Consider the following 13294-nt stretch of genomic DNA (forward strand, 5'->3'; position numbering starts at 1 on the left):
GGTCTGCAAACCATGTCCTATGAGGAACGGTTTCAGGATTTAGGATTGTTTAGCTTGTAAAAGAGAAGACTGAGAGGAGACTTAATAGCGGTCTACAAATATCTTAAAGGCTGTTACACTGTAGAGGGATCATTTTATTCGCATTTTCACAAGGAAAGACTAGAAGCAATGGGATGAGGGTACTTTCACACTTGCGGTTTTTTCCTTCCGTCACAATCCGCCCTTTTGGAAAACAGCGGAATCCGTTAACGGATTCCGCTGTTTCCCATAGACTTGTATGGATGACGGATTGTGCCAAAAGGACCTGCGTTGCTTCCGCTGGGCGACGTGCCGTTGCTTCCGCCCAGCGGAAGGAACGCAGCATGTAACGTTTTTTTAAGCAGCGGATTCTTCAGGATTTCACTGCGTATGCTCTCTCTGGCTCCCTGCACCCGTAACCAAGGTAAATATCGGGTAACCAAGCAAAGTGCTTTGCCTAGTTATACCCGATATTTACCCTGGCTACGTGTGCAGGGAACCCGACACTTCCCCGCTTGGCTCCGCCCCCTCCCGCACTCCACTCTACATGTACACACACACACACACACACACACACACACACACACACACACACACACACACACACACACACACACACACACACACACCTGTCCTCAGCGCCATGGCCCCGCTCGGCTCTACCCACCCCGCACTCCGCCCCCGCACACATTTTCGGCGGCCGAGCGATCAGCTGATCACCCGGCGGCCGGCTACTGGGAGCGATCAGCTGATCACCCGGCGGCCGGCTACTGGGAGCGATCAGCTGATCACCCGGCGGCCGGCTACTGGGAGCGATCAGCTGATGACCCGGCGTCCGGCTACTGGGAGCGATCAGCTGATCGTTCATACTAGTCTGCCGCCGGTAAACTGTTAAAAAAAAAAACAAAAAACAAAAACGTATTCCGTTGTTTTGCAGCATCTGTTGCATCCGTTGTGCCACTATATGCAACAAATCCGTTGCATCCGTCACACAACGCAATGCAACGGATACCGTTCAACGCAAGTGTGAAACTAGCCTGAAACTGAAGGGGAGGAGACAGATTAGATATTATTAGAAAAAACTTTTTGACAGTGAGGGTGATCAATGAGTGGAACAGGCTGCCACGAGAGGTTGTGAGTTCTCCTTCAATGAAAGACTTTAAAAAGAGGTTGGACGTACATCTGTCTGGGATGATTTAGTGAATCCTGCTTTGAGCAGGGGGTTGGACCAGATGATCCAGGAGGTCCCTTCCAACTCTAATATTCTATGATTCTATGTTCGTTATACCTGAATACGTCTGATTTAGCCACACTTAATATTCTTGTGGTTTATCACAAAATACTGTAAATTATGGGGAGGAAATAAATGGAATTCACAAAGTCTGAGAATAATTCTGCAGGCTACCAGGTATAAGGCTCTGTGCGCACTGGGAAGTGGAATTTTCTTGAGAAAATTCCGCATGCCCTCAAAGATTACCGCACCCGCGGTAAAAAACCGCGGGAAACCGCACCCGAAAACCGCATGCGGTTTGCCGCGGTTTGCTGCGGCTTTACCGCGGTATTATTCGCGGTATTGCCGCGGTTTTGCCGCGTGCGGGTTGGGATGTGCTTTATTGCTTTCAATGCAATAAAGCACATTGAAGAAAAAAAAAAAAAAAAAAGTCATTTAATTCTGAGAGTAGATAGACAGAAGAATAGATAGAGGGATAGATAGATAGACAGACAGAGGGATAGATAGATAGAGAGATAGATGACAGATCGCTGCATTTCCCACGGTCGGCAGTGAGTTCACATTACCGGCCGTGGGAAATGACCGGTAATTACCTCTGCTGCTTTCATTCAGCCTGTGTCTGTGACAGTCGCGGCTGGATGGAAGCAGCGCTGGACGTCGGACCTGGATTACGCCGGAGCTTTGGTGCGGGAGGGGTTAATAAAATGGTGAACGAGGCTTGTTTGTTTTATTTAAAATAAAGGATTTTTGGTGTCTGTGTTTTCTTCACTTTACTTACGGGTTGATCATGTCAGCTGTCACATAGACGCTGCCATGATCAAGCCTGGGGTTAATGGCGGTGATCCCCCACCATCATTAACCCCTTGTATTACCTTGCCACCACTGCTACACGGTGGCAAGAAGAGCCGAGGACACGCCGGTATTGTCGCATATTGCATGCGACAGTGCCGGGGCAGCTGCGGCTGATATTCTCGGCTGCCGGAGGGGGAGTGAGGCGGGAGACATTACCCCTGCCCCTCTCCCTCCCCAGCCTGAGAATACCGGGCCGCCGCTGTGTGCTTACCTCGGCTGGAAGGTAAATATGCAGCGGAGCCCACGTTCTTTTTTTCCTATATTTCCGTTTTCTTTCTATGTGTGTTCTATGTGTTCTGTGTCTATGTGATCTATGTGTCTGTGATGTCTGTGTCTGTGATGTGTGTGTGTTTACTCTGCTCCGCTTCCTCTTCCTGTAATGACATCACTTCCCTGCAAAACCGCAGACAGGCGATGCACATTACCGGAGGTAAACCGCAAAATACCGCAGGGAATAACGCAGGAAAACGCAGTGAACCGCACAGAATTTGCTGCCTGCGTTATTCCCTGAGGGATTTCTTGATTAACATTGAGTCAATGGAGAGAAATCCCGCAGCGACGTGCGGAAAAGAAGTGACATGCACTTGTTTTTGCTGCGGGATTCCCGCAGCAAAACACGCAGCTGTCAAATTCCGCCCAGTGCGCACAGGATTTTTTTTCTCCATAGGATTTGCTGGTGATTCACTGCAGAGATGTTATGAACATTTTCTGCAGCGAAACATGCAGCAAATCCGCGGCAAAATCCGCGAAAAATCCGGTAAGTGCGCACATAGCCTTAAAAGCCCATATTAGATTTGCACAAGTATGAAATGTCAGCACCTCTAGGACCCCCAATTATAGGTTTAATGGGGATCCTTAATCTCCCAAGTCAAATGGCTGCCACATTAAGAACATACTGGAGTATGAGATAGACATACACATATACTCATACACGGTTATGTCACGTGAGCAACACAATGCCTGCAGCTGCTTCACGCTCTCTTCTTTTAGACGGAAGTGACAAATCTGAGGAAGTCACCGAGCAGACAGCTCTAATTCTTTAAGGCTACTTTCACACTTGCGTTGAATGGCATCCGTTGCATATAATGGCACAACGGATGCTGCAAAACAACGGAAAGCTTTTTTTTTTTTTTTTTTTTACTTTACAGTTTTACCGGCAGCAGACTATTGTGAACGATCAGCTGATCACCCGGCGGCCGGGTGCTCAGCTGATCGCTCTCAATAGCCGGCTGCCGGGGGCGCTCAGCTGAGAGCTCTCACATGCCGGCGGCCGGGGGCGCTCAGCTGAGAGCTCTCACATGCCGGCGGCCGGGGGCGCTCAGCTGAGAGCTCTCACATGCCGGCGGCTGGGGGCGCTCAGCTGAGAGCTCTCACATGCCGGCGGCCGGGGGCGCTCAGCTGAGAGCTCTCACATGCCGGCGGCTGGGGGCGCTCAGCTGAGAGCTCTCACATGCCAGCGGCCGGGGGCGCTCAGCTGAGAGCTCTCAATAGCCGGTGGTTGGGGGCACTCAGCTGAGAGCTCTCACATGCCGGCGGCGCTCAGCTGAACGTTCGGCCACCGAGAAACAAAATAAAGTTTCTGTGATTTAAAAAAAAAAAAAAAAAAAAAAAAAGAGAAGAGCATGCGCAGTGAAAAATAAAGGTTTCCGCTACTCAAAAAAAAACGTTTCATGCTGCGTTCATTCCGCCCAACGCAGCGTCAAAATAACAACGCTGTGTTGTCCAGCAGATGCAACGCTGACACTTGCGTTACAGTGCATCGTCCATACAAGTCTATGGAGAATAGTGCAGTGCGTTAACGGACTGCGCTATTCTCCATAGTGACGGACTGCGCTGAACGCAAGTGTGAAAGTACCCCAAGACGTCAGTTTTATCCAAAAGGCATTGACTGAAGCAGCCATTATGTGGGGGCTCATACAATATATTAGAGGGCTATGTGGAGGCTCATACGGTATATTGGAGGGCCATGTGGGGGCTCATATGGTACATTGGCGGGTCATGTGGGGCTCATACGGTATATTGGAGGGCTATGTGGAGGCTCATACGGTATATTGGAGGGTCATGTGGGGGCTCATACGGTATATTGGAGGGTCATTTAGGGGCTCATACGGTATATTGGAGGGCCATTTAGGGGCTCATACGGTATATTGGAGGGCCATTTAGGGGCTCATACGGTATATTGGAGGGCCATTTAGGGGCTCATACGGTATATTGGAGGGCCATTTAGGGGCTCATACGGTATATTGGAGGGCCATTTAGGGGCTCATACGGTATATTGGAGGGCCATTTAGGGGCTCATACGGTATATTGGAGGGCCATTTAGGGGCTCATACGGTATATCGGAGGGCCATGTGGGGGCTCATACGGTATATCGGAGGGCCATGTGGGGGCTCATACGGTATATCGGAGGGCTATGTGGGGGCTCATACTGTATATTGGATTGTCTAAGTGGGGGCTCATACAGTATATTGGAGGGCTATGTGGGGGCTAATACTGTATATGGGAGGGTAATGTGGGGGCTCACTGCATATAAGGGGCTATGTGAAAGCTTATACTGTATATGGGGCTCATACTATATATAGGACTATGTGGGGGCTAACTGTTTTTAGAGGGCTACGTGTGGGTTTAAACGGTATATAGGTGGCTATGTAGTGGCTCATACTATGTATAAGGAAGCTACGTGGGGGGCTCATATATATTATATATGGCTACGTAGGGGCTTATACTGTATATAGAGGGGCTACGTGAGGGCTCATACTGTATATAAGTGAGTAAAGAAGATGCATGTGTTCTGCTACTGTATATAGGGGCTGTGTGTGTCACCTTGTTGGTTTGGTCCTCCACACCAGTCATGGTCTCTCAAGTGTAAGGGGCACTTTGCACACGACATCACAGGTGCGATGTCGGTGGGGTCAAATTGAAAGTGACGCACATCCGGCGTCGCAGGCGATATCGTAGTGTATAAAGCCTTTTTGATACGATTAATGAGCGCAAAAGCGTCGTAGTCATATCATCGGTGTAGCGTCGGTCATTTCTATAATTTGGAAATGACGATCTTACGATATTGTTCCTTGTTCCAGCGGCAGCACACATCACTGTGTGTGAAGCCGCAGGAGCGAGGAACATCTCCTACCTGCGTCCTGCGGCTCACGCCGGCTATGCGGAAGGAGGGAGGTGGGCGGGATGTTTACGTCCCGCTCATCTCCGCCCCTCCGCTTCTATTGGCCGCCTACCGTGTGACGTCGCTATGACGCCGCACGACCCGCCCCCTTAATAAGGAGGCGGGTCGCCGGCCAGAGCGACGTCGCAGGGCAGGTGAGTGCATGTGAAGCTGCCGTAGCGATAATGTTCGCTACCCCAGCTATCACCATGATATCGCAGTTGCAACAGGGGCAGGGACTATAGCGCATGGCATCGCAGCATCGGCTTGCGATGTCGTAGTGTGCAAAGTGCCCCTAAGTCTCAAGCAGGTGGAAACCAAGTAATCCCACATTTATCATCTATCCTTCATAGGAGATCATTATTTGTAAGACAACTCCTTTTAAAGCCACTCTACTTTGATCCTAAAGGGGATGATAAACCTTGGCTATTAAGAGCAGCAATGTTTCAGGCCTCCGCCATGCAGGTGAGCACTTGGCTCATGTGTATTTCAGGTGCTTTCAATGGGGAAGAGTGTGAGCTGCTACTAGACATCTCCAAGGATCAGACTTTGATATTCCGACATATCCAATCCCCTCCCCTCCCCCATGCTGCCTCCAGCATTATCTGTTCGGGAGGAGTCAGGAGAGGCCCCCCGCACACATCAGATGGTCTGCTGCTCAAAAATTGGCTTCATGGGAAATTTTTAATGAAAAAGTTGCAGAAATCTGAATATGTACAGTGCGTACAACCGAAAACATTTCTTTAGGTCAAACAAGAGCAGCCTCAATTCACTGGTTCCTGCAGACGTATTCATACCATTAAAAACTAGCACCTAAAAGCACAACGTGAAGCCGCTTCATTATTTTCTGTGAAGATTTACGGCTATTACTTATTTCATACCGAGAGCCTAAACTGTACAAAGAGCACGCGCCTCCGAAATCCCATTTACAAAATCACACTTTCCTTTACAGGCGACATAAGAGAATGATGGCAAAACCAGTCCCGGTGTCCATCTCATCTGCATCTTTTTGTATATACTTCAGCTTTTTGTTTATTTTATTTATTTTTAATTTCTTTCCAAATACTCATCTAGCAACAGACATATATAGAAAACTAGAAGGTGGCCCGATTCTAACATATCGGGTGGTCTAGAATGTGTATGTAGGGTAGCAGATGGAATAATAGGGTAATGAATGGACTGGATGGGTTAGGTTTAATTTAGTTTTCTTATAATTGTTTATTGGTTTTAAAATGACAAACAACAGACGGAACAGTTTTAATAGATGAGTCTAATGTTTAATGATGTCCATGGCTTGTAATGAAAGAAGGCCACGAACAGTGTAAGGTTAAGTAAAAATATGCTGATGGTGTGATGTGGCCCAATGCTGGTATGTGCCCTCATCGTGGTGCAGCCCCCATCCTGACATGTGCCCCCATCCTGCGGGGTAAAGTGTGCGGGGGGGGGGGCAGAAGGCGGGAGGGCTGCGGGGTAATGTGTGTGCGGGGCAGAAGGCAGGGGGCAGAAGGCGTGGGGGCTGCAGGGTGGGTGGAGCCGAGCGGGGTAATGTGTGCGGGGGGAAGGGTGCGGGGGCGTGGAGCCGAGCGGGGCCATGGCGCTGAGGACGTCATTGTTGGGGACTGCATGGCTGGGGACAAGTGACTATCCAGGTGTGTGTGTGTGTGTGTTCAGTGTATACATGCGGAGGGTGGAGTGCAAGGGGGCAGAGCCGAGCGGGGTAATGTGTGCGGGGGGGCGTAGTGCGGGAGGGTGGAGCCAAGCGGGGCCATGGCGCTGAGGGCGTCAGTGCGGGGACTGCATGGCTGGGGACAGGTGACTATCCAGGTGTGCGTGTGTGTGTTCAGTGTATACATGCGGAGGGCAGAGTGTGGGGGGGGGCGGAGCCGAGCGGGGTAATGTATGCGGGGGGCGGAGTGTGGGGTGGCGGAGCCAAGCGGGGCTATCCAGGTAGGTGTGTGTGTGTGTGTGTTCAGTGTATACATGCGGAGGGCGGAGTGTGGGGGGGGTGGAGCTGAGTGGGGTAATGTATGTGGGGGGCGGAGGTGAGCGGTGGGTATGTGTCGGCTGAGTTGCCGGTGTGGGCTCCCGGGGGTACAGCACTCACCGGGAAGTCGGGGCTCCGTGTGGGTGCGGGGAAAAGTGTCGGGCGTCGTCCTGTTGGCCCGTAGTTCGGACTGTTCAGTTAGCTGAGCCGTTTGTCGCAGGCTCTTTAGCGCACGCGGTGTGGCGACGGTTGTCACTGTAATGACATCATTTTGGAGCAAGACAGACAGAATAAGGCAAAATATATATATATATACTCAAGTAGTTAAAAGTTTGACGACTCATCCGGCCATTACCTATGATATAGTTGGATGTGTCCAGTCCTCCACTTCAATGCCGTGAATAATAAGCTGCACAGAAGTGTAAGCAGCCATGCATTCCTAATCCTTATAAAGGGCTATTCCAACAATGGATAGGTGATAAATGTCCGATTGCTGGGGTTAAGACATTCCATGTCCCCTCACTGCTGTCACTCAGTTTGGGGGTCCCGTCACTAATCAGGCACTTGTAAATGTGCAATATTTAAGGGGGTCGTCTCAACATCAGTTGAGTGAAATTGTAAAGTATTTGTAAAAATGGTATTACAAATCGTCTCCATTCTTAAGAAGGCAGAGGGTTTTAATTGTATTGTTTATTATTTGTTATCTAGGTTTCTGTCCTTCTCGGAAATCTAGCAGAGCATGTGCAGAACTAACAAGCTCATTTTAAAAGAGCTTGTAAGCACTGATCTAAAGCTGTCAGGATGGCTGGAGTGGACAATCTGGCCAGCTTTATTATTCCTGCGCTCCACACATGCTGCTGCGGCATCTGAGAGTGCATAGTTCAGTGCAGCAGAGCAACCATACCACTGGACAGACCTGTCAATCCTCAAGAGCGCACCGCCCATAGCAAACAGAAAGCCGGGGGCAAGGGAGCTCCTGAAGAGGTCTTTTTTTAATGATGAGGGAGCATTACTATGCCTGGGTGCTCAGTACTCCTAATGAGTAGTCGGATGCTCAGATGGGCGTGATTCGAATACCCAAGTATAATCGAAGTCAATGGGCAACTTGAGTATTTTTCCAGGAAAAAGAGAATTTTGTTTACTTACCGTAAATTCTTTTTCTTATAGTTCCGTATTGGGAGACCCAGACATTGGGTGTTTAGCTTCTGCCTCCGGAGGACACACAAAGTACTACACTAAAAAGTGTAGCTCCTCCCTCTGAGCATATACACCCCCTGGATAACCAGATCTAGCCAGTTTAGTGCAAAAGCTGAAGGAGAATAGCCACCCACAAGTAGAGATCGAGCAAGAACCGGAACAACCGGAGCCTCTGTCTACAACAACAGCCGGTGATAACACGCGGAACAAGAAACTGCCAACAGGCAACAGGGAGGGTGCTGGGTCTCCCAATACGGAACTATAAGAAAAAGAATTTACGGTAAGTAAACAAAATTCTCTTTTTCTTTATCGTTCCTATGGGAGACCCAGAGATTGGGACGTCTCAAAGCAGTCCATGGGTGGGAATAAACAGAAAACTGAGAAGTAGGCGGAGGCTAACTTCATAAATGGGCGACAGCCGCCTGAAGGATGCGTCTGCCCAAGCTCGCATCTGCCGAAGCATGAGCATGCACTTGGTAGTGCTTTGAAAAGCCGGCTAGTCCAAGTGGCAGCCTGACAGACTTGCTGAGCCGTAGCCTGGTGCCTGAAAGCCCAAGAGGCACCGACAGCTCTGGTCGAGTGTGCCTTGATCCCCGGCGGGGGAGGCACCTGAGTACACTGGTAGGCATCGGAGATGGCCGACCTAATCCAACGAGCTAAGGTCGGCTTAGAAGCCGAGAGGCCCTTACGCCGACCTGTGGTTAGCACAAAAAGAGAGGTGCACCGCCTAAGAACAGCGGTGCGAGACACATAGATCCGGAGCGCCCGCACCAGATCCAGAGTATGCAACGCTTTTTCAAAGCGATGAACAGGAGCCGGACAAAAGGAAGGCAGGGAAATGTCCTGGTTAAGGTGGAAAGGAGAAACCACCTTAGGGAGAAAATCCGGAGTCGGACGGAGAACCACCTTGTCTTGATGAAAAACCAAAAAAGGTGACTCCGAAGAGAGCGCAGCCAAATCAGAGACTCTCCTGAGGGAAGTTATGGCCACTAGAAAGACCACTTTCTGTGAAAGACGAGACAGAAACCTCCCTAAGAGGCTCAAAGGGGGGTTTCTGCAAGGCCGTGAGGACCAGATTGAGGTCCCAGGGATCCAAGGGCCGCCGGTAAGGCGGAATGATGTGAGACGCGCCCTGCATGAAGGTGCGCACCTGAGCCAGCCGGGCGATACGCCGCTGGAACAGCATTGACAGAGCCGAGACTTGTCCCCTGTGGGAATTGAGGGATAGTTCTAGCTGCAGACCGGACTGTAGAAAGGACAGAAGGGTCGGCAAGGAAAAAGGCCAAGGAGCATGGCCGGAAGAGCGACACCAGGACAGGAAAATTCTCCAAGTCCTGTGATAGATTTTGGCCGAGGAAGACTTCCGAGCCCGAGTCATAGTGGAGATGACTTCAGGAGGAATACCAGAAGCCGTCAAGATCCAGGACTCAAGAGCCACGCCGTCAATCTGAGAGCCGCAGAATTCTGGCGGAAAAACGGACCTTGTGAAAGAAGGTCTGGACGGTCCGGAAGATGCCACGGCACCTCTACGGACAGATGGAGCAGGTCTGGGTACCAAGCTCACCTGGGCCAGTCCGGTGCAATGAGGATGACCCGACGGCCCTCCATTCTGATCTTGCGCAGAACTCTGGGCAAGAGAGCTAGAGGGGGAAACACGTAGGACAGACGAAACTGGGACCAATCTTGAACCAGAGCGTCCACTGCAAGGGCCTGAGGATCGTGGGAGCGAGCCACGTAAACCGGAATCTTGTTGTTGTGCCGGGATGCCATTAGATCCACTTCCGGAGTGCCCCACTTGCGGCAGATTGACTGAAACACTGCCGGATGCAGGGACCACTCGCCACTGTCCACGGTTTGACGGCTGAGATAATCTGCTTCCCAGTTTTCCACGCCTGGGATGTGGACTGCGGATATGGTGGACTTGGAGTCCTCCGTCCATTGAAGGATGCGTTGAACCTCCAACATTGCAAGGCGGCTGCGTGTCCCGCCTTGGTGATTGATGTAGGCAACCGCTGTCGCGTTGTCTGACTGGACTCGGATGTGCTTGCCCGCCAAAAGGTGGTGAAAGGCTAGGAGAGCCAGAAGCATAGCTCTGGTTTCCAGCACATTGATCGAGAGGGCTGACTCGGACGGAGTCCAAGTGCCCTGTGCTCGGTGGTGGAGACATACCGCTCCCCAGCCGGATAGACTGGCATCCGTGGTGAGGATCACCCAGGACGGGGCCAGGAAGGAGCGTCCCTGAGACAGAGAGAAGGGAGCCCCTGGTCTGTGGCGACAGAGCCACTAGCCTGTGCAAGGAGGAAGTCCGCTTGTCCCAACAGCGGAGAATGTCCAGCTGCAGAGGACGCAGATGGAACTGGGCAAAGGGAACAGCCTCCATTGACGTCACCATCTGACCCAGCACCTGCATCAGGTGCCTGATGGAATGACGGCGGGGCCTCAGCAGAGAGCGCACCGCCAGATGGAGGGACTGCTGTTTGACTAAGGGTAGCTTCACAAGTGCCGGCAGAATCTCGAACTGCATCCCTAGGTACGTGAGCCTCTGGGTCGGAGTCAGAGTGGATTTGGGCAGATTGACAAGCCACCCGAATTGGGTTAGAGTGGCGAGAGTGAGCGAGACACTCCGCTGACAGTCTGCGCTGGATGAAGCCTTGACTAGAAGGTCGTCCAGGTAAGGAATCACTGCCAACCCCTGGAGGTGCAGAACCGCAACCACTGCTGCCATGACCTTGGTGAATACTCGAGGGGCCGTGGCTAACCCGAAGGGGAGAGCCACGAATTGGAAATGTTCCTCTCCGATTGCAAAACGTAGCCAACGCTGGTGTGAAACTGCAATTGGCACATGCAGATAGGCATCTCTGATGTCGATGGATGCCAGGAAATCTCCTTGGGTCATTGAGGCAATGACTGATCGCAGAGACTCCATGCGAAAATGCCGCACCTGAACATGGTTGTTGAGAAGCTTGAGATCCAGGATGGGCCGGAAGGAACCGTCCTTTTTGGGGACTAGGAAGAGATTTGAGTAGAAACCTCTGAACCGTTCCCGGGCGGGAACCGGTACAATTACTCCGTTGGCCTGCAAGGATGCCACGGCCTGAGAGAAGGCGGCGGCCTTGGAGCAGGGGGGAGTTGACAGAAAAAATCTGTTTGGCGGGCTGGAGGAGAATTCTATCCTGTAGCCGTGGGAGATGATATCCCGCACCCACTGATCGGAGACGTGTTGAAACCACACGTCGCCAAAGTGGGAGAGCCTGCCACCAACTAAGGACGTTGCTGGCGCGGCCAGATAGTCAAGAGGAGGCTGCCTTAGTGGCAGCAGCTCCTGCGGTCTTTTGTGGACGCGCCTTTGTGCGCCAGTTGGGTTTTTTGTCCTTGGCTGAGTTAGTGGACGAGGCCGAGGGCTTAGAGGATGACCAGTTGGAGGAACGAAAGGAACGAAACCTCGACTGGTTCCTACCCTGGGCAGGTTTCCTGGTTTTAGTTTGTGGCATGGAAGTACTCTTCCCGCCAGTAGCTTCCTTAATAATTTCATCCAGTTGTTCACCGAATAGCCTGGATCCAGCAAAAGGGAGCCCAGCAAGGTACTTCTTTGAAGAAGCATCTGCCTTCCACTCTCGAAGCCACAAGATCCTGCGGATAGCGAGGGAATTAGCCGAAGCCACCGCAGTGCGGTGAGAAGACTCCAGCATGGCAGACATGGCATAGGATGAAAAAGCTGAAGCTTGGGAAGTTAAGGCAACCATTTCGGGCATAGATTCCCTGGTGAGGGAATGCATCTCCTCTAGAGAAGCAGAGATGGCCTTGAGAGCCCACACTGCTGCAAAAGATGGGGAGAACGAGGCCCCAGCTGCCTCATATACAGATTTGGCCAGAAGGTCAACCTGGCGGTCAGTGGAATCCTTAAGAGAGGTGCCATCAGCCACTGATACAACGGTCCGGGCTGAGAGTCTAGACACCGGAGGGTCTACCTTTGGTGAATGAGCCCACTCCTTGACCACCTCAGGTGGAAAGGGAAAACGGTCATCAGAACCACGCTTTGGGAAGCGTTTGTCAGGACAGGCCCTAGGCTTGGTCACAGTGGCCTGAAAACTGGAGTGGTTAAAGAACACACTCCTTGTCCTCTTAGGCAAGGTAAACTGGTGCTTTTCTGCCAGAGAGGGTTGCTCCTCTGATACTGGCGGATTGAGGTCCAGTACAGAATTAATGGACGCAATCAAATCACTAACATCTGCGTCACTTTCGGACAGATCAATGGGGCACATGGAGGTAGCGTCCGAGCCCCCACTAAAGGCATCCTCCTCGTCCTGCGAGTCAGCTCGTGAATCAGAGCCGCGGGACGAGGAAGGAGAGGGGACCCTGCGTCTCCTTTTAGGAGGACGGGGTCTGGGACCAGATGAAGAATCCTCTGTGAGCTCTGCTGAGAGAGACCTAGCAGCAGAGGCGCCCTGAGAAGGGGGCTGATGCATGTTCAGCAAAGTCCGGGACAGCTGTCCCATGGAGTCGGCAAAAGACTGGGAGATTGACCTAGAGAAGGATTCTACCCAAGCCGGGGGTTCAGCCACCGGAGCCGGAGCAGCCGGAGGGACCACTGTGGGTGCGATTCCAGGCTGAGGCATTGTCAGGTTAGAGCAGGCATCACAATGTGGATATGTGCTCGGTTCAGGCAGCACGAGCTTACATGCAGTGCATATTGAGTACAGCCTTGCAGCCTTGCTCCTCGTGTGAGACATGCTGCTGAAGTGGGGGCTCTGAGCCAGAATGACCCCCAGAGAGTATATAAGAAGGTCCACAACCGGAGGTTGTGGCTTACCAGACCGTTTGTGTGCCCTCCAGATCCCACAGCCCGGACCCC

At 51.6% G+C, this 13294-nt stretch overlaps 1 protein-coding gene across 1 annotated transcript in view; it reads right to left on the reverse strand.

Annotated features, from left to right (window-relative positions):
• Window positions 1-13294, reverse strand: part of SESTD1 (SEC14 and spectrin domain containing 1) — a 228432-nt gene that overhangs the window by 124171 nt on the left and 90967 nt on the right. The gene's annotated exons all lie outside the window — the stretch shown is intronic.

This window comes from Anomaloglossus baeobatrachus, chromosome 7 (genome assembly GCF_048569485.1).
Source record: "Anomaloglossus baeobatrachus isolate aAnoBae1 chromosome 7, aAnoBae1.hap1, whole genome shotgun sequence".
Taxonomy (NCBI): Eukaryota; Metazoa; Chordata; class Amphibia; order Anura; family Aromobatidae; genus Anomaloglossus; species Anomaloglossus baeobatrachus.